This window comes from Mauremys reevesii, linkage group 1 (assembly GCF_016161935.1).
Source record: "Mauremys reevesii isolate NIE-2019 linkage group 1, ASM1616193v1, whole genome shotgun sequence".
In the NCBI taxonomy this organism is placed as follows: Eukaryota; Metazoa; Chordata; order Testudines; family Geoemydidae; genus Mauremys; species Mauremys reevesii.
In genome coordinates this window covers 252,138,653-252,163,816 of record NC_052623.1, presented here as the reverse complement: position 1 = coordinate 252,163,816, position 25,164 = coordinate 252,138,653, and the positions used below count along the sequence as shown (strand labels likewise).

Sequence of the window (25,164 nt, the reverse complement as noted above, 5' to 3'; positions counted from 1 at the left end):
TGTTTAGTAAGCACCTGGTAAAAACTATAAAGAGTGGCTAAGAAAAACACAATTAAACTATTTACTATCAGGGTAGGTTAAAAAAAGAGCCTTTAACACAAAAACAATAAAAATAGGTTTTAAAAGGGAATTTACTAAGGCAAAGCCTGTTTAATAAGCACCTGGTAAAAAAAAGTGAATAAAAAAAGCATTCAATACCAGTGTAGGTTAAAAAAAGCATTTAAAAACATTAAAAACTAGGTTTAAAAAGAAAATGTACTAGGGGAAAGCCTGTTTAGTAAGCACATGGTAAACACTATCAAGGTGGCTAAGAAAAACACACAGGGCTAAAAAAAGGAAATTTACAAAGGCAGAGCCCGTTTAGTAAGCACATGGTAAAAAAAAGTGACTAAAAAAGCATTCAATACCAGTGTAGGTATAAAAAAAAAAGAGGTCAGAGAGAAAAAGAGAGAAAGAACAGGGCAAGAAAAGGGACAAGAAAGCCCCCTTTGCAAAGGGCAAAGATAGAGCGCACATGGTTGAATCAGAGAGAGACAGAATCTTTACTTTTCCTGTCTTTCTGTAGAATGAGGCAACTACTCAGTTCAGAAACTTTCAGACTTGTTATCAGCGCCTTTGGATCGGACCAATCAGAGTTTGTTCTACAGCAGCGTCATATAATTCATTTTCCTGAACCAATCCTATAGTCCCAAGATTTTAAACAAGCGCCAACTCCCTTCTCTCCCCCTCCCCTCCCTTGTAAATGTCTTATTCTTATCTAAAGAAACAGACCCCCAGCATTTTTTTTGCCATGTAGTCCTTTTACATAGGGTTTTTTATAAAAGTTAAAACCATAAGCTTTTAGTAACAGAAAATTTTTAAAAGTTTTCCCCAAGGTTTTATACTAACGGGGGTTATTTTTTTAGTAAAAACAATGTGAAGCTGCAGCAAAGCTCCTGTTAGCAAAACAGCATCTGTGAGTCAGTGGATCATAGAGAAGGAGTTTGCTTCTTCACCTACTTTTTAACAAACACAAGTAAAAGTTTTGCAAAGGTATAATTACTTGAAAAGACAAACCTATCAGAAGATACATCCCTGTTGCATGTGTTTCAATAAAATATCATGCAGAAGCACCCCAGGTTTAAAGCCACAGGTTTTTAGTGACAGTTTATATTTTCCTTATTTTGTAAAACACTGGATCAGAGAGAAGAAGTTTGTTGTCCGTCCCCGACGCCTCCTTTTTATTTATTTATTTTTTTAAACAAACAGAGGTGAAAGTTTTGGAAAGGAATAAACACTTGAAAAGACAAGCCTATCTGAAGACACATTCCTTTGGTATAGGTGTTTTAATAACATGTGAGTTTGCAGAAACAGTCCAGGGTTAAAAACAGAAAGCCTGTTTATAAAAGTAACGTATAGTCATAACGTTTTTCCCTATGTTTTAGACTAATGTTGTTATTTTTAGTAAGCCCAATATGAAACAACAGGCTTTTTCAGCAAAGCCATTGTTAGCAAAAACAGCCTCTCTGATTAGAGATATGAAGGCCCTAAGCCTGCTTTTAAAACAAAATTATGCCAAAAACTTGTACTAAAAAGAATAGTAACTTTAACTGTAAATAGGCTTACTATATAAAATAAAAACTTTTTACAATAAAAGTTTAAAAAAGCTAAAGTATGTAGCCAGAGGCCCTTCACTTTTTTTTTTTTTTTCAGGAAAAGGCCCCCTGCTCTGTTCTTATCTAAACAACCCGGACCCTGTACCAAAGCTGACCAACACATACTCTAAACAATTTTAAAATGTGTTATCTAAAAACCCCTCTTTTTAACTTATTAAATAAACAAACCTACCTGAAGACACATTCCTTTTGCATATGGTTTAATAAAATAGAGCAGGCAGAAGCACCCCAGACCTAAACCCACAAAACCCTTGCTAAGGGCTTGGCTACACTCGAAACTCCAAAGCGCTGCCGCGGGAGCGCTCCCGCGGCAGCGCTTAGGAGTACGAGTGTAGTCGCGGCGCCAGCGCTGGGAGAGAGCTCTTCCAAGAGGATTAGTTTACAGCTAACTTGCTGTGCTCGGGGGTGGGGCGGGGGTTCACACCCCTGAGCGAGAAAGTTGCAGCGCTGTAAAGCACCAGTGTAGCCAAGGCCTAAGAAAAAGTTTTCCCCCAAGGTTTTTAGTGAGAACCATTTGAAACAGCTTTTTGAAGGTACTGGATTAGAAAAGAAGACGACCCCTTTGAAAAACAGGCTACCTGAAGACACTTTTTTTATTTAGCCCCATTGACATAAGTGTTTCAATAAAATGTAAGTATGCAGAAACAACCCAGGGTTAAAAACACAGAAAACCTGTTTATAAAAGTAATGTATAATGATAAAAAAGTTTTTCCCTAGGTTTTAGGCTCGCATTGGTCATTTTTTTTTAGTAAGGACACTTTGAAACAGTAGGCTTTTGCAGCAAAGCAGCTGTCAGCAAAAACAGCCTCTGTAAACCAGTAGATTAGAGATAAGAAGGCTGCTTCTTTGCCTGCTTTTTAACAAATACAAGTAAAAGTTATATTAAGTTTTGTAAAAGAATAAACACTTTAAAAGACACGCCTATATGAAGACAGAGCCCTTTATTTAACATTTTTACAAGCGTTTCAATTACAAAAAAAATGAGCATGCAGAAAACAGCCCCGAGTGAAAAAAAACGGTTACTTACCTTTGTAACTGTTGTTCTTCGAGATGTGTTGCTCATATCCATTCCAGTTAGGTGTGCGTGCACCGCGTGCACGTTCGTCGGAAGATTTTTACCCTAGCAACCCCAGTGGGTCGGCTGAGCACCCCCTGGACTGGCGCCATAATGGCACCGCATATATACCTCAGCCGACCCACCCGACCCTCAGTTCCTTCTTGCCGGCTACTCCGACAGTGGGGAAGGAGGGTGGGTGTGGAATGGATATGAGCAACACATCTCGAAGAACAACAGTTACAAAGGTAAGTAACCGTTTTTTCTTCTTCGAGTGATTGCTCATATCCATTCCAGTTAGGTGATTCCCAAGCCTTACCTAGGCGGTGGGGTCGGAGTGAGACGTGGCGGAATGCAGGACCGCCGAGCCAAGGCTGCGTCATCTCTTGACTGTTGGACCAGAGCATAGTGAGAGGCGAAAGTATGAATCGATGACCAGGTCGCCGCTCGGCATATTTCTTGGATTGGTACTTGTGCCAGAAAGGCAGCGGAGGACGCCTGGGCTCTGGTAGAGTGGGCGGTGAGATGGCCCAAGGGGACATTAGCCAAGTTATAACAGGTGCGTATGCACTCTGTGAGCCACGAGGAGATTCGCTGCGATGAGACAGGAAGACCTCGCATCCGGTCAGCAATTGCCACAAACAGCTGCGGGGATTTGCAGAACGGCCTCGTCCGATCAATATAGAAAGCTAACACCCTGCGGACGTCAAGGGAATGAAGTCGTTGCTCTCTCGAGGAAGCATGAGGTTTCGGAAAGAAAACTGAAAGGAAGATGTCCTGGTTATTGTGGAATGCGGACACCACCTTCGGGAGAAATGCAGGATGAGGACGTAGCTGCACCTTGTCCTTATGAAAAACGGTGTACGGTGGGTCCACCATGAGCGCTTTGAGCTCGGAGACCTGCCTGGCTGATGTGATAGCCACTAGAAAAACCATCTTCCAGGACAGGTAGAGTAAAGAACAGGTGGCCAGTGGCTCAAACAGTGGGGACATGAGCTTGCTGAGGATGAGATTGAGGTCCCAGGTGGGAATCGGGTGGCGCACTTGGGGGTAGAGACGATCAAGGCCCTTTCTGAAACGAGTAGTCAGCAGGTGAGAGAACACCGTATACCCTCCCTCACTGGGGTGGAAAGCAGAGATAGCCGCTAAGTGCACCTTGATGGAGGACAGTGCAAGCCCTTGCTGTTTTAGTGACCAGAGATAGTCAAGGACCATTGGAAGCGGAAGCTCTGAAGGAATAGCGTCGCGCGCTTGAGCCCAGCAAGCGAAGCGCTTCCACTTGGCCACGTAGGTAGAGCGAGTGGAAGGCTTTCTGCTGCTCAATGAAACGTGCTGCACGGGAGCAGAGCAGCGCAATTCCGACTGGTCTAGCCACTCAGGAGCCACGCCGTGAGGTGGAGGGCCAGCAGGTCTGGGTGATGGAGAGTGCCGTGATCTTGTGTTATAAGATCCAGGTGAAGCAGTAGAGGAATTGGGCTGGCTACCGACAGACGGAGCAGCGTGGTGAACCAGTGTTGCCTGGGCCACGCTGGCGCAATTAAGATGAGACGTGCCTTGTCCCATTGGAGCTTCAGCAGGACCTTGTGTATGAGGGGAAACGGGGGAAAGGCGTAGAACAGATGACGAGTCCGTGGAAGGAGAAATGCGTCCGACAGAGAGCCCGGTGCCAGGCCTTGAAAGGAGCAAAATTCCTGGCATTTGCGGTTCGATCGGGATGCAAACAGGTCTACATGGGGAAATCCCCACTGTTGGAAAATGGCATGAGCGATGTCTGCTCTCAGCGACCACTCGTGGCAGAGAAAGGACCTGCTCAGGCGATCCGCAATGGTGTTCTTGACACCGGGAAGGTACGATGCCACTAGATGGATCGAGTGGGCTATGCAGAATTCCCACAGTAGCATCGCCTCGTGGCAGAGGGGGGGAGAGCGGGTCCCGCCTTGCTTGTTGATATAGTTCATGGTCGTTGTGTTGTCTGTAAATACTGAGACACAACGGCCGTGGAGGCGAGTTCGGAACGCCTGGCATGCCAGGCGCACTGCCCGGAGCTCCCTGACATTGATGTGCATATTCAACTCCTGCACTGACCAAAGGCCTTGAGTACGAAGAGTGTCGAGATGGGCTCCCCATCCGAGGGACGAAGTGTCCGTTGTCAGGGAAAGGGAAGGCTGAGGAGCCTGGAATGGTACCCCCGCGCATATGCTAGAAGGGGTCAGCCACCAATCCAGAGATTGAAGGACACCCGCTGGAATGGTGAGTAGGGTATCCAGAGGGTCCCTGTGAAGACGGTATCTGGAGTGGAGCCACAGCTGAAATGGGCGGATGCAGAGCCTGGCAAACGGAGTGACGTGCGTGCAAGCCGCCATGTGACCGAGAAGTCGGAGACAAGCACGGGCCGAGGTCATACGAGAGGCCTGAAGGGCGCGGATTAGCTGCGTAAGGGCCTGGAACCGTAGCTGCGGAAGGTAGGCCTTGGCTAGAGATGAGTCCAGGGACGCGCCAATAAAATCCAACCTCTGAGCTGGTACCAGGGTGGATTTCTCTATGTTGAGAACTAGGCCCAGGAGCGTGAATAAGTCTTTGATTACTGTGACCTGCCACTGGACTGTGTCCTGCGAGTCCCCTCTGATGAGCCAGTCGTCCAGGTATGGGAAAACGCAGATGCCACGCCGACGGAGGCGGGCGGCGACAACGGCCATGCACTTCGTGAACACCCTTGGGGCCGTAGAGAGGCCGAAGGGGAGGACCGCAAACTGGAAGTGAAGGTGTGCGATTGTAAATCGGAGGAAGCGTCTGTGCGGTGGAAAGATGGCGATATGGAAATAAGCGTCCTTCATATCGAGGGCGGCATACCAGTCTCCCTGTTCCAGAGTGGGGATAATGGTCCCGAGGGATACCATGCAGAACTTCAACTTCAGCATGTATGAGTTGAGGTCTCGCAGGTCGAGGATGGGACAGAGGCCCCCTTTGGACTTGGGGATCAAAAAATAATGGGAATAAAACCCCTTGCCCCTCTCCGTCTCCGGAACATTCTCGACCGCTCCGATGGCTAGGAGCGAATGCACCTCTTGTAAGAGGAGTTGCTTGTGAGAGGGGTCCCTGAAGAGGGACTGGGAAGCAGGGTGGGAAGGAGGGGGTGAAACGAACTGCAGTTGGTAACCGCGTTCCACGGTGCGTAGGACCCAGGCATCGGTGGTTAGCCGGGCCCACGCTGGGAGGAAATAGGAAAGGCGGTTGGAAAAGGGCAGGGAGGGAGTTGAAGAGAGCTCTGGTATGCCATCCCCGGGCGCATCTTCAAAAGGATGGCTTAGGCCCTGGCGGTTTAGAGGGGGTTCTGCCCTGGGACGATTGGTTGCCAGGCCGCCGCCCATGTCCACTGCGACCTCGTTGCCGACCAGAGTCCTGCCTGTAGAGAGGCATATAGTAGGGCAGTTAAAGCTGGAATGGGAGCGACACCCTCTGGTAGCAGGTATGCATCCCCCCAGTACGGATATGACCCCCTGTTGTCCTTGATTTTTTAAGTTGGGAGAGTCCTTTTTTTCAGAGACCTTGGGAATCAAGGGGAAACTGTACTTCAGGTGGGAGTGTTGAACTCTGCAGCCACGATATCCGGTGCATGGTAACGCCCGAGGCTATAGTACGCGCCCCCGAGTCAGCTGCGTCCAAGGAGGCTTGCAACGAGGTGCGCGCAACTTTTTTACCCTCCTCTACGAAGGCCACAAACTCCTGACGGGAATCTTGAGGTAGGAGCTCTTTGTACTTTTCCACCTCAGCCCAAGTGTCATGTGCGTAGCAGCTTAGCAAGGCCTGCTGGTTAGCCACTCGGATCTGCAAGGCACCAGCGGAGTAGACCTTGCGGCCAAGCAAGTCCATTCGCCTAGCGTCCTTTGATTTAGGAGCGGGGCCTTGCTGGCCGTGACGCTCCTTATCGTTCACCGACTGCACCACTAGCGACGATGGGGACGGATGCACATACAAATATTCATATCCCTTGGAAGGGACCATGTACTTGCGCTCCACGCCCCTCGCTGTGGGCGCGATAGAGGACGGAGTCTGCCATAGGGTATTCGCAGTGGCTTGGATAGTCTTAATGAAGGGCAAGGCTATGCGGGTAGGGGCGTCCGCTGACAAGATGGTTACTATCGGATCGTCCACTTCCGATACCTCCTCCGCCTGCAAGTCCATTCGCAGAGCTACCCTGCGGAGGAGCTCTTGGTGTGCCCGTAAGTCAATAGGTGGGGGACCTGCGGACGATGACCCCGCCACTGCCTCGTCCGGAGAAGAGGAGGAGGAAGAAATCCTGGGCAGGATGGTGTCCCAGTCCAAGTCTGGGGCCTGGGGAGGCTCCTGCTCTAGGGGGTCTTGGGCTGGCTGATTGCCTTCCTCCGCACACAATGGGACCTCCGTGTCATCCGGTGGGGGGGTTATTGTGGCCTCCAGGGCGCATGCCTCATTTGTCACGGTGCGCACGGTAGGCAGAGGAGTGCCTTGGGCTTGGTGGTAGGCCCAAGGGGTCCAGTAACCCCAGTGATGAGGGTACTGGTCCGCTTGATGGGACTGGTGAAAAACGCCCGCCGGGACCTGAGGGTCATACTCATCGACATAATAACTCTCGGCGTGTGAAGAGGCCGAGGCGTGTGAGGAGGGCCAGGGTGGAGCGGATAACCCTTGCGCCGAGGTGCTGACGGATCGTAGTTCCCGCCTTTGCGGAGACCGGTGCCGTGAAGCATCTCGATAGCGAGAACGGGAGCGAGACTGGGACCTGCGACCGGCCCGGTGCCGGGAGGTCGACCGGGATCTCCATGTTAGGTGCCGGGAGCGGCTTCGCGAATAGCGGTGGCCGTATCGGTGCCGAGATGTTGAGCGGTGCCGGGAATGACGAGTTGGGGAGCGTGAGTATGACCGGTGCCGCGAGTATGACCGGTGCCGCGTAGTGGAGCGGTGCCGGGACTGCGAGCGGCGTTGCGATCGGCGCCTAGATGGAGAGCCGCGTCGAGAGCGAGAGCGCTGGTGACAGCGGGAACGGGATCGGTGCTGGTCAGGCTCGGTGCCGACAGGAGGCTTGAGAATGGACGGCTTGCCCATGGAACGGGGCGCCCGCACCGGCGGTGCCGGGGGCGGTGGCACAGCTGAGTCTGTGAGAGCAATGAGGTCCCGGCCGCCTCGAAGGTCTCCGGAGTGGACGTCAGTGGCATCTCTACCGCGGCCGGAGCCGGGGAGGCCACAGGTGCCGGGCTCAATGGCCTCTGAGGGGCCGGAGTCGCCGGTGCCGGCAGAAGCATCTGCGGCGGAGGGACCGGTGCCGCGGCAGGTTTCGGTGCCGGGCGGTCCGGGCAGGGCGCACTCTTTTGCTTCGGCGCAGGTGTTGGTGCCGAAGAAGCAGCGGCCTTTACCTTCCTCGCCTTTGGCGAGAGCGAGCGTCTTTGGGCCGGCTTCGGTGCCGATGGCGCTTTCGGTGGCACAGCAGAGTGTCCCGGTGCCGTGGCGGTGCTGCGAGAGTCCAGAGGGACAGCGGGCGGTGCCGCGGCCGGAGGGGTTAAGGCTGCCTCCATTAGGAGCTGTTTAAGCCTAATGTCTCTTTCCCTCTTTGTGCGAGGCTTGAAAGCCTTGCAAATTGGGCACTTAGTAAATAAGTGCGACTCTCCTAAGCACTTCAAACAGGAGCTATGAGGATCTCCTGTAGGCATAGACCTGCGGCAGGCCAAGCACGGCTTGAAACCCGGGGAACCGGGCATACGCTCCGGTCCCGGGTGTGGGTGGGGCTAACCCCCGAACCCGCTAACTATCTAACACTAAACTGATTTAAACTATGAAAAACAAGAAAACCTAAGTTAAGATATTAACTATGTACAAACTTTACAGAGAAAAACTATGAGGAAGCTAGGGAAGCGGAGGTCAGACAAGCTGCACTCCACTGTTCCAACGACCGACACGGGCAGTAAGAAGGAACTGAGGGTCGGGTGGGTTGGCTGAGGTATATATGCGGTGCCGTTATGGCGACACTCCAGGGGGCGCTCAGCCGACCCACTGGGGTTGCTAGGGTAAAAATCTTCCGACGAACGTGCACGCGGCGCGCGCACACCTAACTGGAATGGATATGAGCAATCACTCGAAGAAGAACCACAGAACCTTAGTAACAGCTAGTTTATGTGCCCCTTATTCTGTAATCCAGTGGATTAGAGAGAAGTTTATTTTCCTCTCCACTTTTTAACAAATTCCTATGAAAGTTATAGTAAGCTTTTATTTTCCTAGGACTTTTAGATTTAAGTATGAATTTTTTGTTGCATTATCAGAATGTTTTTGTTTTTAAATGTTTGCAACCCGTGTGCTGAGACACAGATACAAGCTCCTGTGTTTGTTTTGGGTCCATAGATTTTATTAAAATAATACAACACAGGCTGGAGCTGGAGCTTTCTCTACATTTTAAAAACAGATAAGACTAATTAGACTAGCCAGTGCTCCATGCACTATAGTCTGTTTAAGCAAGGCTCTAGGGGTCACTCCTTCAGTTTGCTTGGTTTTTTTACACAGACTGCTTTCCTAACTTTTTAAATGCTGTTAAAGTTTTAAAAAATTGTGAGATTGCATTGAAAGATACTTTATGAAAGTTAAAACAAGTATTTTATTCCATTTACTGATTGTAAAAGACAAAAACCACAGCTTTGTGACTGCATGAAGTTTAGAGATAGCCTATCTGAAGAATACCCTCAGCCCTTGACTCCCCCTCCATACTTTTAACACTTGCTAAACATGCAGTGTTTTATTATATAAAGGTTTTTAACATGAAAATACAGAATAGTCTGAGATGTAATTTAACATGCCCTTTCTAAGGGATATTCTGTATGCAGTGAAACCTATTTGAAGTATTATGGTTTTTTTAAAGTTTATTATGAAAAAGCAGTATTGACTGAGCTGTAACAAAACAAGGCCCCTCTTAGGGATATGTTGTAGAAGTTTAGTGAACTAAAAAGGCTTAAGATACTAGCCTGTCCTTTTAAAAATAGTATTTTTAAAGTATCAAAACAACAACTGGGTAAGAATATGAAAACTGGCAATTGAGGGAAGTTTACATATGTGTTTTAATCAAAAAAACAAGACTGCTTTTTAAAGTTTGGATTTATACAAAAAACACAAGAAAAAATAGCTTATGTAAAAAAAGTTAGCTGTTGGGGTTTTTTTAACCAGAGATATGGAGCCTTCCTCCCCCTCTACTCCCCCCACCACTTTTTTTTCTTCTTTTTTAATTTTATTTATTTATTTATTTAAACCAAGGACAAACAAATTTTTTAAAAAAGCCAGAGCCACCGAGATTAGGCCCCGGGGGTAAGAAAGCTGTCCTGAGTTTTAGGGGGCATGTTGATATCTCTTTTAGTGAAACGGTTTTGCAGGCAGCCTGTCTGAGTTAGTTGTTGTGCTTTAGCATGGGCAAACATTTATTATTCAGAAGGACTTTCCCACTTTATGAGGTATTATCGCCCTCATTTTATGGCCTATCAGAAATATTAACAAAAACAAGCTTAAAGATACGTTGTAGCAAGGTCTGAAAAGTAATAATTACTATCTTGTCTAGAGAATATGTTTTGTTTTGTTTTTATAAAACACTTCTATGCAAACTGTAACCCTAGATGATGTACAGCATTAAATATGAAACAGTAGACGAGAGACCTGAGACATTGTTGAAATGAGAGGGGTCATGATTAAGTCCTAATGCAGAGGGCCTTGGGGTGGAAAATGAAAAGGTGCAGCCGAAGCAGAAGATGGTATGATTTAAGAGGGGTCCTGAGACTGCTTTGCAGCGGTCCATAGGGAGCCTATAACCCTCATGCACAAACACCAGGGCTGGGTGAGGTGGGTGGGCCTTTGCTGGAGGATCAGGCCGTTCATATACCTTTTGTTGTTGTTGACAAACTGTAACCTACTGGCGCGTATACTACGGGGGCAACCTACTGCCCTTTTGACAAACCCCACACCCCTTGAACTCCATAAAAATGCGCTTTACACAGTTATTTTTAACTGACATTTTATTTTACAACACACCCCATTTTGTTCCCCAAACACACTCTGTTAGTGTTTTTTCTTAGCAAGATTTTGTAATTTGCTGAACGAAGAAGATGTTCAACATTTTGCATTAAACATTTATCTGTCGGTTTGATGATTTCATCTAAAACGCTATTTGGGTCCTCAGCCTCTGTCACTTTGTCCACCAATTCTGCCCCTAGAGCTAAATGTTCCTGGGTTAAACAGAAGCACTGCAGCACATATCCCAGCATGATGATGATATTTAACACACTCTCCATACACAATTCATGTCCCAGGGAAGATACTGGCACAAGCATGTCCCAGTGGGCCTTGCTGAGTCACAGAGTTGAGTAATCCCCATTGTGTGGTGCTTGCACAACTGTATCTTATTGAATTGTAAATCCCTTGTTTACCGTTCCCCTGCTGGTGAATGGCTGGTGATGATCATTTAACAATCACCTGGGTGTGGGTCCCCTCTTTTGTTGCCACTGGAAAGTATCATGCGCCCTCCCTCCCTAAGTAAGGAGGAGATCGTTTGATTCCAGGAGCTGGAGTCTCAAACAAATCATGGCCCAGTGGTCTGGCCTCGTGTTTCTCCACTGCGCTGTTCCTGCGGGTACAGGCATTGTTAGCTATCCCTGTCTCCCTGCTCCCATGACCTGTCTCAAACACTGTTTGCCACAATGGTGTGTTTGTTTCTTAAGGTCCCCTAGCAGCGACCGTATAATGTCTCTTCATGAGAAGCTTGACTAGCGGTGCTGGCCAGGCCCTTCGAGGTGCAGACCTGTTTAAATAGAGGCGCTCCTCCTTACTTAGGGAGGGAGGGCGCATGATACTCTTAGCCAATAGTTTAGGGCTGGCTGCCGTTGTAAGCAGAAACCCAAACGAATCAAACACAGGTCTGTATGGAGACGAGGCACAGGTACGTTGTATGTAAGAACATTCAAAGCGATGGTTTGGCAGGGACCAATGCTCGGTTGGCTAGAGCCTTTTGGATCAAGCCTGCACAGAGACATATTTCAGTTGCTGTTGTTTGTTGTTTTTAAAAGCTGCATGCGGAAGGGGTCTCTTGATACACGGTGTAAAAGGTTTTAAAATCATGTTATGAAAAAGTACAAAGATGCCTTACACACATTGCTTACTGTCAATTCTTCAGCAGCTGAGCGATGGTCCTTCAGAGGACTTGGAGGTTTTGGACACCAACAGCTCCGAAGGACTGAGCGGTTTGGGCCCAATCTGTTTTTGCCCCGACACAAAACCAGATGCTCCACAGAATGCCGAAACAGCAGGGGACGCTTATTCTATAGGCCTGTACTATCTAAAGTTGAGGGAGAAATTCAGTATTAAGCCGGAGCGAGTTCATAACCGTAAAACCGGGATGTGTGCACTTGTGTGAGCGGCTGTGCACGGAATCATCAAGCACTGACTGAGAGAGAAACAAAATGAGGATTGTCCTGGGTGCGCCATAGATGCCCCCAATCAGAGGCATCATGCCTGCATGTACTGGTCTTTAAATGATGTGAATTGTAAAATTAAAGAAATCAGCAGTAGTTTGTGTATGGCAAGTGTGTTAAATATCATCATCATGCTGGGATACGCGCTGCAGTGCCTCTGTTTAATCCAGGAACATTTAGCTCTAGGGGCAGAATTGGTGGACAAAGTGACAGAGGCCGAGGACCCAAATAGCGTTTTAGATGAAATCATCAAACCGACAGATAAATGTTTAATGCAAAATGTTGAACATCTTCTTCGTTCAGCAAATTACAAAAACTTGCTGAGAAAAAACACTAACAGTTAGAGTGTGTTTGGGGAACAAAACAGGTTGTGTTGTAAAATAAAATGTCAATTAAAAATAACTGTGTAAAGCACATTTTTATGGAGTTCAAGGGGTGTGGGGTTTGTCAAAAGGGCAGTAGGTTGCCCCCGTAGTATACGTGCAGTTAGGTTACAGTTTGTCAACAACAACAAAAGGTATATGAACGGCCTGATCCTCTAACAAAGGCCCACCCACCTCACCCAGCCCTGGTGTTTGTGCATGAGGGTTATAGGCTCCCTATGGACCGTTGCAAAGCAGCCCCAGAACCCCTCTTAAGTCATACCATCTTCCGCTTCGGCTGCACCTTTTCATTTTCCACCCCAAGGCCCTCTGCATTAGGACTTAATCATGACCCCTCTCATTTCAACAATGTCTCAGGTCTCTCATCTACTGTTTCATAGTTTGCATAAAAGTGTTTTATAAAAACAAAACAAAATATATTCTCTAGGGGCTTAGACAAGAAAATGATCAACAAAATTGTAATTATTGCTTTGCAGACCTTGCTAAAAAGTATCTTTAAGCTTGTTTTTGTTAATATTTCTTATAGGCTGTAAGATGGGGGCGATAATACCTCATAAAGTGGGAAAGAGCTTCTGAATAATAAACACTTGCCCATGCTAAAGCATAACAACTAACACAGACAGGCTGCCTGCAAAACTGTTTCACTAAAAGAGTTATTAACATGCCCCCTAAAACTCAGGACAGCTTTCTTACCCCCATGGCCTGATCTCTGTGGCTCTGGCTTTTTTTTAAATTTGTTTGTCTTTGGTTTACATTTAAATTTAAAAAAAAACATTAAAAAAGAAGAAAAAAAAGTGGGGGGGAGGAAGGCTCCATATCTCTGGTAAAAAAAAAAGGCTAACTTTTTTTACATAAGCTATTTTTTCTTGTGTTTTTTGTATAAATCCAAACTTTAAAAAGCAGTCTTGTTTTTTTGATTAAAACACATATGTAAACTTCCCTCAATTGCCAGTTTTCATATTCTTACCCAGTTGTTGTTTTGATACTTCAAAAATACTATTTTCAAAAGGACAGGCTTGTATCTTAAGCCTTTTTAGTTCACTAAACTTCTACAAAATATCCCTAAGAGGGGCCTTGTTTTGTTACAGCTCAGTCAATACTGCTTTTTCATAATAAACTTTTGTTATCTACAGAAACCCCTAAATTGTCTCAGGTTGTTGACTGCTGAAGCACAAGTGCACTTCCCTATGGCTCAGTGGAGTGGGGAACCTGTCAGACCCCCACACTGTCACCGTCAGCCAGATCTCCTACCAACATGTCGTTCTGAATTCTAGCCACTTCTGAGAGCTTTCTCCTGACAGGCTTCCCTAAGCTTCCCAAGAGGGCAAAGTGTCTTTCACTGCCACCTCATCTGCAGCAGATAGGCCACCCAGCTAATGATTTCATTGCAATGCTTCTGCACAAGAGCAAGGAAGGAGAGAGGAAGTTTAGATGCCTCTCGTTTGATCTGTCACAGTCTTTACTACGCTCCAATTTCCTGTACCCCAGTGCACATCATCACGCAGGATGATGCTTTTGTCTGTGCATACTGGAGATGTTGTTCGATGCTGGGAGCAGGCGGCTTAACTTCATTTATTCGAGATGGACCTGAAGCAAAACCACAGAGTCAGCCTCCTTTTATCCATATCTCTTTGTATTATGGAAGCCCCTAGGGGACTCTGGTTAAATGAGGGCCCCGTTATGCTAGATGCTGCACATACACCATAGAAAGAGAGAGTCCCTACATGGACAAGGCCATGGGTGGGAGAAAAGAAGGCTTATCTCCATTCTACAGATAGTGGAGAGATTCAGTCACTTGCTAAAAGTCACACAAGAAATCTGTGGTAGAGCCAGGACTGGAACTCAGATCTCCTAAGTCACGGCTCAGTACCTTAACCTGGCAGAGAGTCAAACTGGTATTTATTTTGGTTTGGTTCAGGTTCAGGTCCAATTGTATTCTTTGTGTTCGGGTTCAGTTTTGGTTCCAGCCACTCAAAAAAAAAATTAAACACCAGTTCAGATCAAATTTCAATCTTAGTGAGGTAAATTTAAAAAAGAGTTGAAACTTAAAATTGAAACTATTTTTATTTTTTGGTTTTGTGTTGTCAAATAAACACATTTCTTTATGAACAATTTGTTTGCGTGAACTAAAATAACATCTAATATTTGCTGCATAATATTGGACCTCTGCAGTGACAGGATACATTTGAGTTTGGGGCATGGGCTTTAGCTCAGGCAGAGCAACTGGAGGGAGGGGCTTCCCCAGGGGTTGAGGATGGGAGGGAGGAGCCCTGCCTAAGCGGGAGAAGGGTTGGGGTGCCAATACCTTTGCCTGTTAACTTCTGTTATTGTTATTGTTAACTTCTGGGACAAGGTAACATTCCACCTCTTCTTTCCCCAGGGGGAATCTCAGAGACGATTCATGGTTGGGCAGGCTGCTCCTAAGCTTCTTTCTCCCTCCCTACTCTTGTGGGCTGGCATCTTTGTATTCTCATCTCATTCTACTGGCACCGGCCTTGCTGTAGCAATCACAAGCCTATTTGTTATTGTGTTGTCTCGTTTGAAAATAAGATCACAGTAGTTTAAATGCACTGGGCTTAAAAAATGCCGGACCTTTATTTTAACCAGTCACCCAATTTTTTTCCAGTTCAGTTTACGGTGACCAGATGTCCTGATATTATTGGGACCGTTCCGATATTAGGAGCTTTGTCTTATATAGGACCCTATTGTCCCCCGATAGGACCCTGTTGTGACACACTGTACCTTAAATTGAACCCTGTAACCCCAGTACTCATCATTTGTAGCTGGTTGTGGTATTTCATACACAGCATGCCTTGTAAAGTATCATATGAGAGGTCATGATCTGCTGAAACTCATTGTTCTGTCAAAATATGTATATTGGTAGTGTGTAGGAAGTATAAGATTTTGCATGTTGTTATTGAAATATGTTGTGAGGCTGGGAGGCACCTACAGCTAGCTCCCCAGTGGCAACAAAAGAGGGGACCCACACCCAGGCGAGCGTTAAATGATCATCACCAGCCATTCACCAGCAGGGGAACTGTAAACAAGAGATTTACAGTTCAATAAGACACAGTCCTGCAAACACCACACAATGGGGATTACTCAACTCTGTAACTCAGCAAGGCCCACCAGGACATGCCCGTGCCAGTATCTTCCCTGGGACATGAATTGAGAATATAAAATACTGGATGGTGGCATCATACAATCTCCTCTCTCCTCCCCGACCTGCACTGAAGGGAACAGGAACACTGGAACGACAAAGACTTTGAATTGGGGAGATTGGTCTCAGGCTGAGCAGAGAATTCAGACTGTGTATTAAGAACTATAACCTGCCTGCAATATCCAGTGGGGCAAGAAAAACTGCTTGATTCAAAACTTACTGAGTCTGATAACATTTAGGATGTGGAATGCATGTTTATTTTTATTTCTTAGGTAACCATTTCTGACCTTTGTGCCTACCACTTATCACTTAAAACCTATCTTTCTGTAGTTGTTAAACTTACTTTAATGTTTATCTTAACCAGGGAGTTTGTCTGAAGAGCTTGGGGAATCTGCTCAGATTACAGGCTGAGGCATGTCCACCATCCTTTGAAGGAACGGCGAACTAATTAATGAGCTTGCACTGGGGCGGGGGAGATTTTTTGGTTTTTCCCTGGGTCTGGTTCGTGAATGGCATAGAGAGCATTCATGCAATTTAGCTGGGTGCATCCCTGCATGTTGTTGACTAAGTGATCACAGTGCCTGGAGGGGTTTGCTGCTTGTCACTAGCAAAGCATTGTGAGAGACAGCCCAGGCTGGAGAGTTAAGGGGGCACAGTGATCCCACAGTCCCAAGCTGCCCCCTGGGGGTCCCTTCACACCTACCCCCCCCCCCAGCTCCCATCCCAATTTTTCACACTTGTTATCTGGTCACCCTAGTTCAGTAGATAGGACAAAGTTATGGGTCAGGTTCAGTTCCAGTTCAAACAAAAATTGTGGTTCAAAGTGGTTCTCTAGTTTCAGTTACTTCTTGTCCCTCTCCCAGTGGCACTGGAACATTTTTAATAGTTGGGGTGCAAAAAGCCAGCCCCCTTACCCCTGTCTGCGCATTGCCCCCCAGAGCTGGGGCTGGGAGCAGGGCTGTCTCTACAGGAGCAGGGGAAACGGACAGGGATAAGGGGGCTGAGTCTGGGGCCAGCAGCCGAGACCCCAGGCGCAGGGCCAGCAGCTGGGACCTCCTGGCTTGGGGCCATAACCCTGTGTGGGGGGCCAGGAGCGGAGCCCAGGCGTGGGGCTGGGAGCCAGGACCCCACATGCGGGGCAGGGAGCAGAGCCCCACATAAAACCTGGGGGTGCTGCAGCACCGCCATACCCATAGCTCCTGCCCCTATGCCCATTCCCTGACCACAAACTACCCTGAATCTCAGAGACATCAGGCCATGGAGCTGGACTTTGCAGATGGCCCTTCTCTCTATAATAGGCCAAACCAAACTGCAGTGACTCTGAGGTAGTGTATACAATAGCAAGCATGGGATAAACAGCTAGGCAGACAGATGGCAAGAAATGCTGTCTACTAACAGCAAGCCGCGGTGCCTTTGTAGCCTAATTTTCCTACAAAAAAGATGAGATTAAAAATATACCCGTTATGTCAGATGGCATCCAGGCTCTCTTCTTGGGTCCCCAAGTAACTGGCAGGGCTGCAAGTGACACAGATGCTCAAGGTTTTGTGGCTTACTCAGTTAGTAACAGCTTCTCTCTCTCTTTCACCAGTCACACTATCACGCAGCACAACAGTTATGCAGCCTTTGGTCAGTTCACCACCTTTGCTTTGGCTGTTGCTTCTAAGAAAAAAATCTCTGCACAACCCACAGACGTGAGGCCCTATTTCATTCCTTTCCCTCGTGCTTTCAGGTCAGAGGAGATCCTGGATGGTGTCTTGTTTCCTTTTAACACTGTCCACTCTCAGGGACCAGCAGCAGCCTCGCCACGTCATTTTCAGACACAAAGCGTAATGCATTCAGCATCTCCTAAGAGGCTAGTTTTTCCCATCTCCACCTGTTTTGCTCTCTCAAATACAGAGGTGCAAGTAGAAATCGTGTCTTCCTGGTACGCTGCACTCCTGGGAGGGACACAAAGGGGTGGCGCGTTACCTCCCCAAGTGACCCCTCCCTGCCCTGCCCCCAGCCCGGGGCCCCCACGGTCTCCCTGTCTGTCCCCTTCCCATGATCCACATCCGTCTCACATTAGCTGGGGTGGGGGGGCTCTGTCCTCCTCCCACTGCGCTGGAGGATTCAGGAGATGCAGCTGCATGGAAGAGCTGGGGGCGCTACAGCCGCACCAGAGGAGCTGCCGGTGTGGGTCCTGGCAGTCCCATATTCTGCTTCTTTTGCAGTTGTGATTCCCAGGAGATCAGGGCTCTCCGGAACTGCAGCAGGGAAAGGAGCAGAATATGGAGCCTCCAGGCAGCCCCACACTGGCAGCTCCTCTGGCACAGCTGCTGTACCACCCTCAGCCTCAACCCGCCCCGCTCGCCCTGTCCTCTGGCAGTGCTGCTGTACAGACCTCAGGCAGGAGGACTCAGGAGATGCAGCTGCGTGGAAGGGCTGGGGCTGGGCAGCTGGTGGCGGGCTCCTCCTGTGTCTTTCTGCTACACCGTACCAGCTATGTATATCTTACTGGTACAGCGTACCGGACCATACCACCGTACTTGCACCACTGCTCAAATACCTCAAACTGGAGTAAAAGTCACTTGATAGGAGCATTCTGCAGTCTATGGACATAAAGATGCTCCCAGTCGGTACTTCTCAGAGACCATCATTCTCAGTCTCTTTCCTTCTTCAGAAAGCACCTTCACCAGTAAAGTTTTCCTCCGATTGACATTAAAAAGATTCTATGCTCTGTAAAAATATCCTGGCTCTGTGTTACAGCCACATCTTCTGTTCTGTTCCTGATTCTCTGACCACGCTCGCTGATGCCTTTTATTGCAGCTTTCCAAACTCAACGCTCCTGTCTGGTGCCTTTATCTGCATCTGCAGGCAGCTTGTCTGTGTGCAACAACCAGTTTGTCAGCTTCCAGGCCACGTGGGTGGTTTCCTATCTGGCTGCTTTCACACATAACACTGCACAAAAGAACTGCAGCTGGGTGGGTCATCATGGGGCCTGAAACACTGTTTGCAGGTGGCCACTTTTCATGGGAGGGACTTAATGTGAGAGAAGAGGTCAAGCCTCATTGGGGCCTCAGGGCGGAGCGGAGGTGGAGCATGGGCAGGGCCTCGGGGGGAGGAAGTCGAGCAAGGGCGGGGCCTTGGGCAAAGTGGGGGGCAGAGCCACAGTCCAGCTGCCAGTGCCCCCCCCCACTTCTAGAGACCTTCCAGCGCTCACACCCAGCCAGACACATGCCACCGATGAATAGAAGCTTCTATAGTGAGCAAGCTCTACGTGTCCTTTAGGGCTGACCCAGGCTGAGCACTGGGGCTCTTTTGCTTATCCTTAGCACTTCTTGCCCCTCACTGTCCAAGCAGCATAATAACATAGTTCCTCCCTGTTATTGGTTTTTATCCCTGCCCCCTTCTGCCGCAAGTTGCAAATTTAGCTGATGGGTAGAATTCACTTGCATGTCTTCTCTTCACTGGGGGTGCAGGGTCGGGGAAGAGCCAGCAGCAATATTTTTTGTCTCATGTTCCATAATGGTTTGCCTGGCATCAGCGGGACTTTGTCCGGCAGGACATCGCCCGTCTGTTGGAGACTAGTAGTTCACACTAGTTAATGCTTCTCTCCTGGCTGCTGATTTATGCAGTGACAAAGGCTTACAATGCAAATGTTCAATTATCACCTTACGATATGGGATAGAGATGTTAGATGTGAGATTGATGCCTGCAGGAACTTACAAGCATTCAATGCAGCCTAACACAAAGCACATCATTATTAATCTAATACCAATTTGACCAATAGTAATACCCAGGGTAGCCAGACTGGTTCCAGCTATGGATTTGTCAGTGTGCCACTGAGGCCTGGGGTCCTTAGCATAAGCTGGCACCTGATTGGCCAGCATCACAAGGGCAACAACAACGGGGAGAGATACCAGGGGAAGGAAATCCATAGAAGGAAATATTAAAAACCAGGATTATTTAGTGCTGGCCGACACACAGATTTTGCACCACTAGTACTGTGTTGGTTCAGATAAAGGTATAGTTAAAGTGGTACAAAAGTGCCTTTACTGGTACTGTTTATGCCCAGGGCTGCCTGAGTGGGGCAAGTGAGGCAATTTGCCCCAGGCCCCGGGCCTCGCAGGGGCCCCCACAAGAATTGCAACTTTTTTTTATGGAAGAGGCCTCCGAAATTGCTTTGCCCCGGGCCCCTTGAATCCTCTGGGCAGCCCTGTTTATGCCTGTAAATTTACAGGAAAGCTATAGCAATGGAAATGTCTTTGTACCCATATAACTACATCCACATTAGGGGGTTGTACTGCTTTAACTATATCTGGTCCTAAAGCAATGTATTACGAGGAGTACCAAACTGTGTGCAGACCAACTCCCAGTGTAGAAAGGAGAATGGCAAAGAGGATGAGGATGCAGGGGGGTGAGATCAAAATCTGACTCTGCATCTGATAACACAGTAACTAGGATTTTAATTACAAAGATTATTGATCCTCACGCTTCAGGGAACAAGCACCCTGCTGAGTTCAGAAAGGAACTTCTCCTGCCCGGCCCCGTTTGCTTCATTATTGCACACTGGTCAGGCAAGGTTCACATTGTATCTACTGTACAGAGAGAGAGCCAGATTCCGCTCTCACATAGACCAGAGTATATCAGGAGGAACTGGTGAAGTCACCAGCGTTACCCTGGTGTAAGCAAGAGCAGAATCAGCTCCCTCTGCCTTTGTATTAAAGAAAGTAACTGCTTTAATCCAAGTAAGTTAAAGAAACAATTACTGCTCAACTCCCAGGCTTGTCCTTCCTGCTACCAGAGAACAAAGAGCTCCCAGCACATTGCGAAGTAACAGGGAGCTGCACCTCACAGAAACACCATGGCTCACATTCTTCCAGGTACACGCCACACACAAATACCCCTGACCAACATAAGTTTCGCTGACATAAGCGCCTGTGTGCACAGCACTATGTTAGTGGGAGATGCTTTCCCACCAACATAGCTACCATCGCTCGTTAGGTGGTTTTAGTATGTCAATGGAAGAGCTCTCTCCCGTCGGCATAGAGCGGCCACATGAGCGATCTTACAGCTGCACAGCTGTATCAGTACAGCTGTACCACTTGCAACCACTGTAAGCTTGCTAGTGTAGACATGGAGACTTCAAGAGAGACAAGAAGGTGAATAGCAAGAACCTTATCTCCAGACTTGGAATAAATATATACTTGTGACTCACCAGCCAGTCAATCCCAGACCCCATCTCAAATATACCAGGATGGGAGAGGAAGGCCAATGAGTGACACAGGGAAGAGGACTCCTGCCTGGAACCACATCAACTTGGCTGCTTTCCGTTGATCCAGGCCAGCATCTAACACGGGGCTGCACAGATAGGTGCTGGAACTAGGGGTACTGGGGGTGCTGCCGCACCCCCTGGCTTGAAGTGGTGTTCATCATATACAGTGTTTACAGTTCTATGCAATGGCTCTCAGCATTCCCCACTATACACATTGTTGAAAGGGTTCTTAAAGCCTGGCTGAGGATTAGAGGAACTATCCTGCCAAGACAGAGATGGGCCCAAACCAAAAATTCCCAGATCCCAACACCTCTGCATTTTGGAGTATCGGAAATCTGGATCTGAATTTTGCTGCAGGGGCCGATCTCCACTTCCAAAGTCTCACATGTGAGGCCACTGCTTTGGGGGCAGATTCAGAGCCTCAGAGGTCACTGGTGGCCAAAGGAGCCCAGTGCCTCCAGTTCTCTAAAATGAGACCACTGACTCCTAAGGTCCTTTACCAAGGTTCAGGGGAGACCTAGTCTCTAAGATAGGGTCACAGGGATAGCACCTTGGTGTGGGGGAGCCGGCCTCTGAATCTGAGCCAAAAGGTGTGCTTGATAGGTGGTGTCAGAGCCTCCGGTTCCGTACTGTTCTAGACACATTTCTACCAAACCCTCCCAAACTTGCCTGTGCTTTATGGAGTCTAATCTCTCCTGAAGTCACAGAGCAGGATACACATGGTCAGAGCCAGCCCTACGTCCTGCAAGGCCCTGGGCAAAGATTGCTAGGGGCAGTGTGGGGAAGGAAGAATTAGGCAAGATTTTCATAAGCCAGAGATAGGGTTTGCCAGCTCGAGGGAGAATTGGGTCCCTGTCATATCCCTTTACACCTAGCAAATGTATCAGCCTATGCAAGTGCACACTTGGCAGCCACCGAGGGTCAGCTCTGCTGTCTACAGCTGGCACGGTGCTTTAGGGGCCTTCTGCAGGACTCCTGGCACCTCAGACAGTGTCCCTAGACAGTCCGGGCAATACATCCAGCAGTATAAAGTGCGCACTGTCTGCTGTCTCCAGGAAGTCATTAACCTCATCCCTCTGACCACAGTGAGTGCACTGACCCTGAACTCCTGGTCACGTGCAGCGCTGTCAGGAGCTGCCTTCCCTGCTGACAGACAGTCCCATTCTGTTGGCAGGTAGGACAGACATACTGCGAGAACAGAGCAGCCGTACTCTCACTCTCCGTGGATCCCACGATAGGAACAGAAGAGGGTGCTACAGGCTACGACAGAGAAGCACTGGCATTGATGTGTGTGGCCCAGGACTGGAATATCAAGGGATCAGACAGTCGCAGTTGGCGGAGCTACGTAGGGGAAGCCAGCATGGCACTCATCGAAGTTGTGCTCAGCACTGCCAAGGTTACAGCTTGATTCGCTTTCACAAAGCACTGAATGTCCCTTCCCAAGTACAGACGCACACAAACCAACAGTGGCTTTCAATTGCAAGCTTTCCCCCAGAGCATCTCTTTAGCCTGCACCCAGCCATCAGGTTTGGACTGTGTCCCTGCCAGTTCAGGGAAATCTGGTGGTTACATCCAAGGTTATGCTAAAGTCCACAGCTTACTCATCCACTGTCAGCAGCTGCTGACTGGAGAATTGGAGCAAAGATATTTCCAGTGGGATTGGCGGTGACCATCCAAGACTACACTGAAAGCTCTGCTCATTCAAAGGAAATATGGAATATCTTTCATGATCTTTTAATATGACCTGTTGCATGTACACTCATCCAACAGGCCTGTGCGAACATAGTAAGCCATATGAATGTTCATGTGTGCGTAGATGTGTACTTGCAGACAGACTGGCACACAGGCACAGACACACAGACCAGTGCCCTCCAGAATCACACCACCTATAAATGGGAGCAACTCCTATGAAGACCAGCTGAGGATCTGGCCCACAAATATGCCTGTTGGTGCATAGGCGTGTTACTTGACCACTCTCACCAGTTGGCAAAGACAAAACTCCTTCTTCCTAAAGACATCTTAGCACCACCCATTTTCTCTCGCTCTCAGCAAGGGATTCACAATTAGAGCTTGGCACATTTTTTCAGGTGAAGAGTTTTTCTGATGAACACTATTCAGTCAACCTGGAACTATTCATGAATCTAATACAAATTTGCTGAATAGTTTCAGCCAGAGAGAAATTTCCAGGCTAGATTCACAAAACAGCCAGAGGAGCCAGAGGTTGGGGACTTTACAGCTTTTAGGCCAGTGCACTCAGCAGGGATGTGGGAGACCTAGGTCTGAATTCCTGCTCTGGAGCAGGGACTTAAACCCAGGTGTCCCCAAAGCTCTGGAACAGGGATTTGAACCCAGCTCTGCCCTAACCAGCAGACTCTTGGCTCTTCTGAGGTGGGTCTCTCTCTCTATCTCACCTGTTGAAATTGTTGTGCTTTGTATAAAATACTTGAATTGTCATTGGGCCGGCGAGCGAGACACAATGAGAATAGCTCTATAGACTGGAGATTAGGGCACTCCCCTGGAATGTGGGAGATCCAACTTCAAGTCCCTGTGCCAATGAACATTCAGTTACACTGATGGACACATCAGCGTGGACAGTGCTATTTCAGTGGGAGAGATTCTCCCACCCACATACCTAATGCCACTTGGTGGGGGTGGTTTAATTATGCTAAGCGGAGAGCTCTCCTCCATCAGCATAGAGCAGCTACACGGGAGACCTTACAGCAGAACACCGGCATCGGTACAGCTGTGCCACAGGAAGGTCTCTAGTGTAGACATGGTCTAAAAGTTACAGGGGAGCCACCCCCTTCGTTCAACCTAGCACAGACTTCTTCAACTGACTGATATTTTCCACAGTGTTCAGATCCGGGTCAACCAAAACCCATATTTTTTCCAGTACCAGCAAACCAAAACAAAGTGCAGTTCTTCACACTACCCTATTGACAGCGCTTCCCCCGCCCCTCCGCAGAATCCTTGGATCAGGACATTCCCCAGCAAACACACACCCCAGGAGACCAGTAAAGTTCTTCTCACAGAGCTGCAGCCTGCAGGCGCCCAAGTACACGTCAGGACACTGTTCTCCCCGGGGAGATGGTGTTTGAAGAGAAGGAATTTCTATACTTTGCTTACACCAAATGAAATTCCTGCAGCCTGTCCCACTGAGTCCTCCCTCCCACTCCCCATACACCCTCTCTACCCATCCCTGCTTTACAACCCCGTCACTGCCTGCTCCCCTTAGTGCGTGTCCTTCTCATAGCCCATAACTGTCTCTGCCCATCCCTTTTGCTACCTGGCCCATGCACTCCCTAACCCTAATGGTACTTGTTGCCTGTCCCTCTCACAGCCCTGTGCTTTCCACCCCACTAGCAATCCCTCGGTGCCCATTCCCTTTGCTATCCATCTACCTCTCTGCCAATCTCTCTAGCAGCCCTTGCTGCCACGTCCCCTCACTACCCATTTCCCTCTCTGGTGTCCCTACCTTCTCGCCTCACAATTTCCATTGGAAATCAATAAGGAAAGTTCCTTTCAGTTGGTCCCTCAAAATGAATTCCTTTACTTTCTTCAGGCCCCTCTTCCTAGCCTAACAGCAGTGGGGGCTTCTCCCTCTCACAGACTCCTTTGCCCGCCCATCAAAATACTCCATGCACCCCTGGACTCCAGCAAGCAGTTCTGTTGAAATGTTCAGGATGCCTCCAGGGTCACTGCCTAAGCGATAGTCAGGGGCTGTGGAGTTCCCTATGGCCCCAGCACAGGCAGCATGACGTACAGACTCAGACGGACACATGGACAGAACGATTACCCAGCTCACCTGATTCCAGCTCAAGTGTCCACAGGCAGTGCAATACTGTCCCGCTGAGTCACTGGGTGGCCAACCGGCAACTCATTATATGCAAGAAGAGGCAAGTCAAGGTGCCTATAACTCTGGGAGAAACGGAATTGGGAAAAAGATCCCTCCCTCTCTCCTTCTTCTCCCCTCCCTCTCTCCCCCGTCCATCAGATCTCCCTGTTAAATTATTATCAAGTTCACTTGTGGGTGGAGTGGGAGAGAGGGGGAGTGTGTGTGAGCAATGGAAATTTCTCCTCACCTCCCTTCCAATTCTTCCTATTACTGTAATAGGAAGCACCGGCAGAGAGAGAACACGGGAAATAGAGGCCATGCCAGGCAGAACTAAGGCCAGAAGTTTGCAGGCA

The 25,164-nt window shown here is 48.3% G+C and overlaps 1 protein-coding gene across 8 annotated transcripts in view; it reads right to left on the bottom strand.

The window, feature by feature from the left end:
• Nucleotides 1-24,923, bottom strand: part of LOC120409357 (sodium- and chloride-dependent betaine transporter-like) — a 77,918-nt gene extending 52,995 nt beyond the window's left edge. For 3 of the 8 annotated variants that reach the window (XR_005601273.1, XM_039547315.1, XM_039547369.1), the window contains exons 1-2: nt 18,268-18,620; nt 17,181-17,237 (exon numbers count right to left, since the gene is read on the bottom strand). The gene's annotated coding sequence lies outside the window, so the exon portion shown is untranslated. Of the gene's footprint in view, nt 1-3,028; nt 3,225-17,180; nt 17,672-18,102; nt 18,621-24,781 lie in introns of those variants that run through there. The other 5 variants (XM_039547326.1, XM_039547322.1, XM_039547346.1 and 2 more) reach the window with 5 other exon arrangements.
• Between the last annotated feature and the right edge of the window lie 241 nt (nt 24,924-25,164).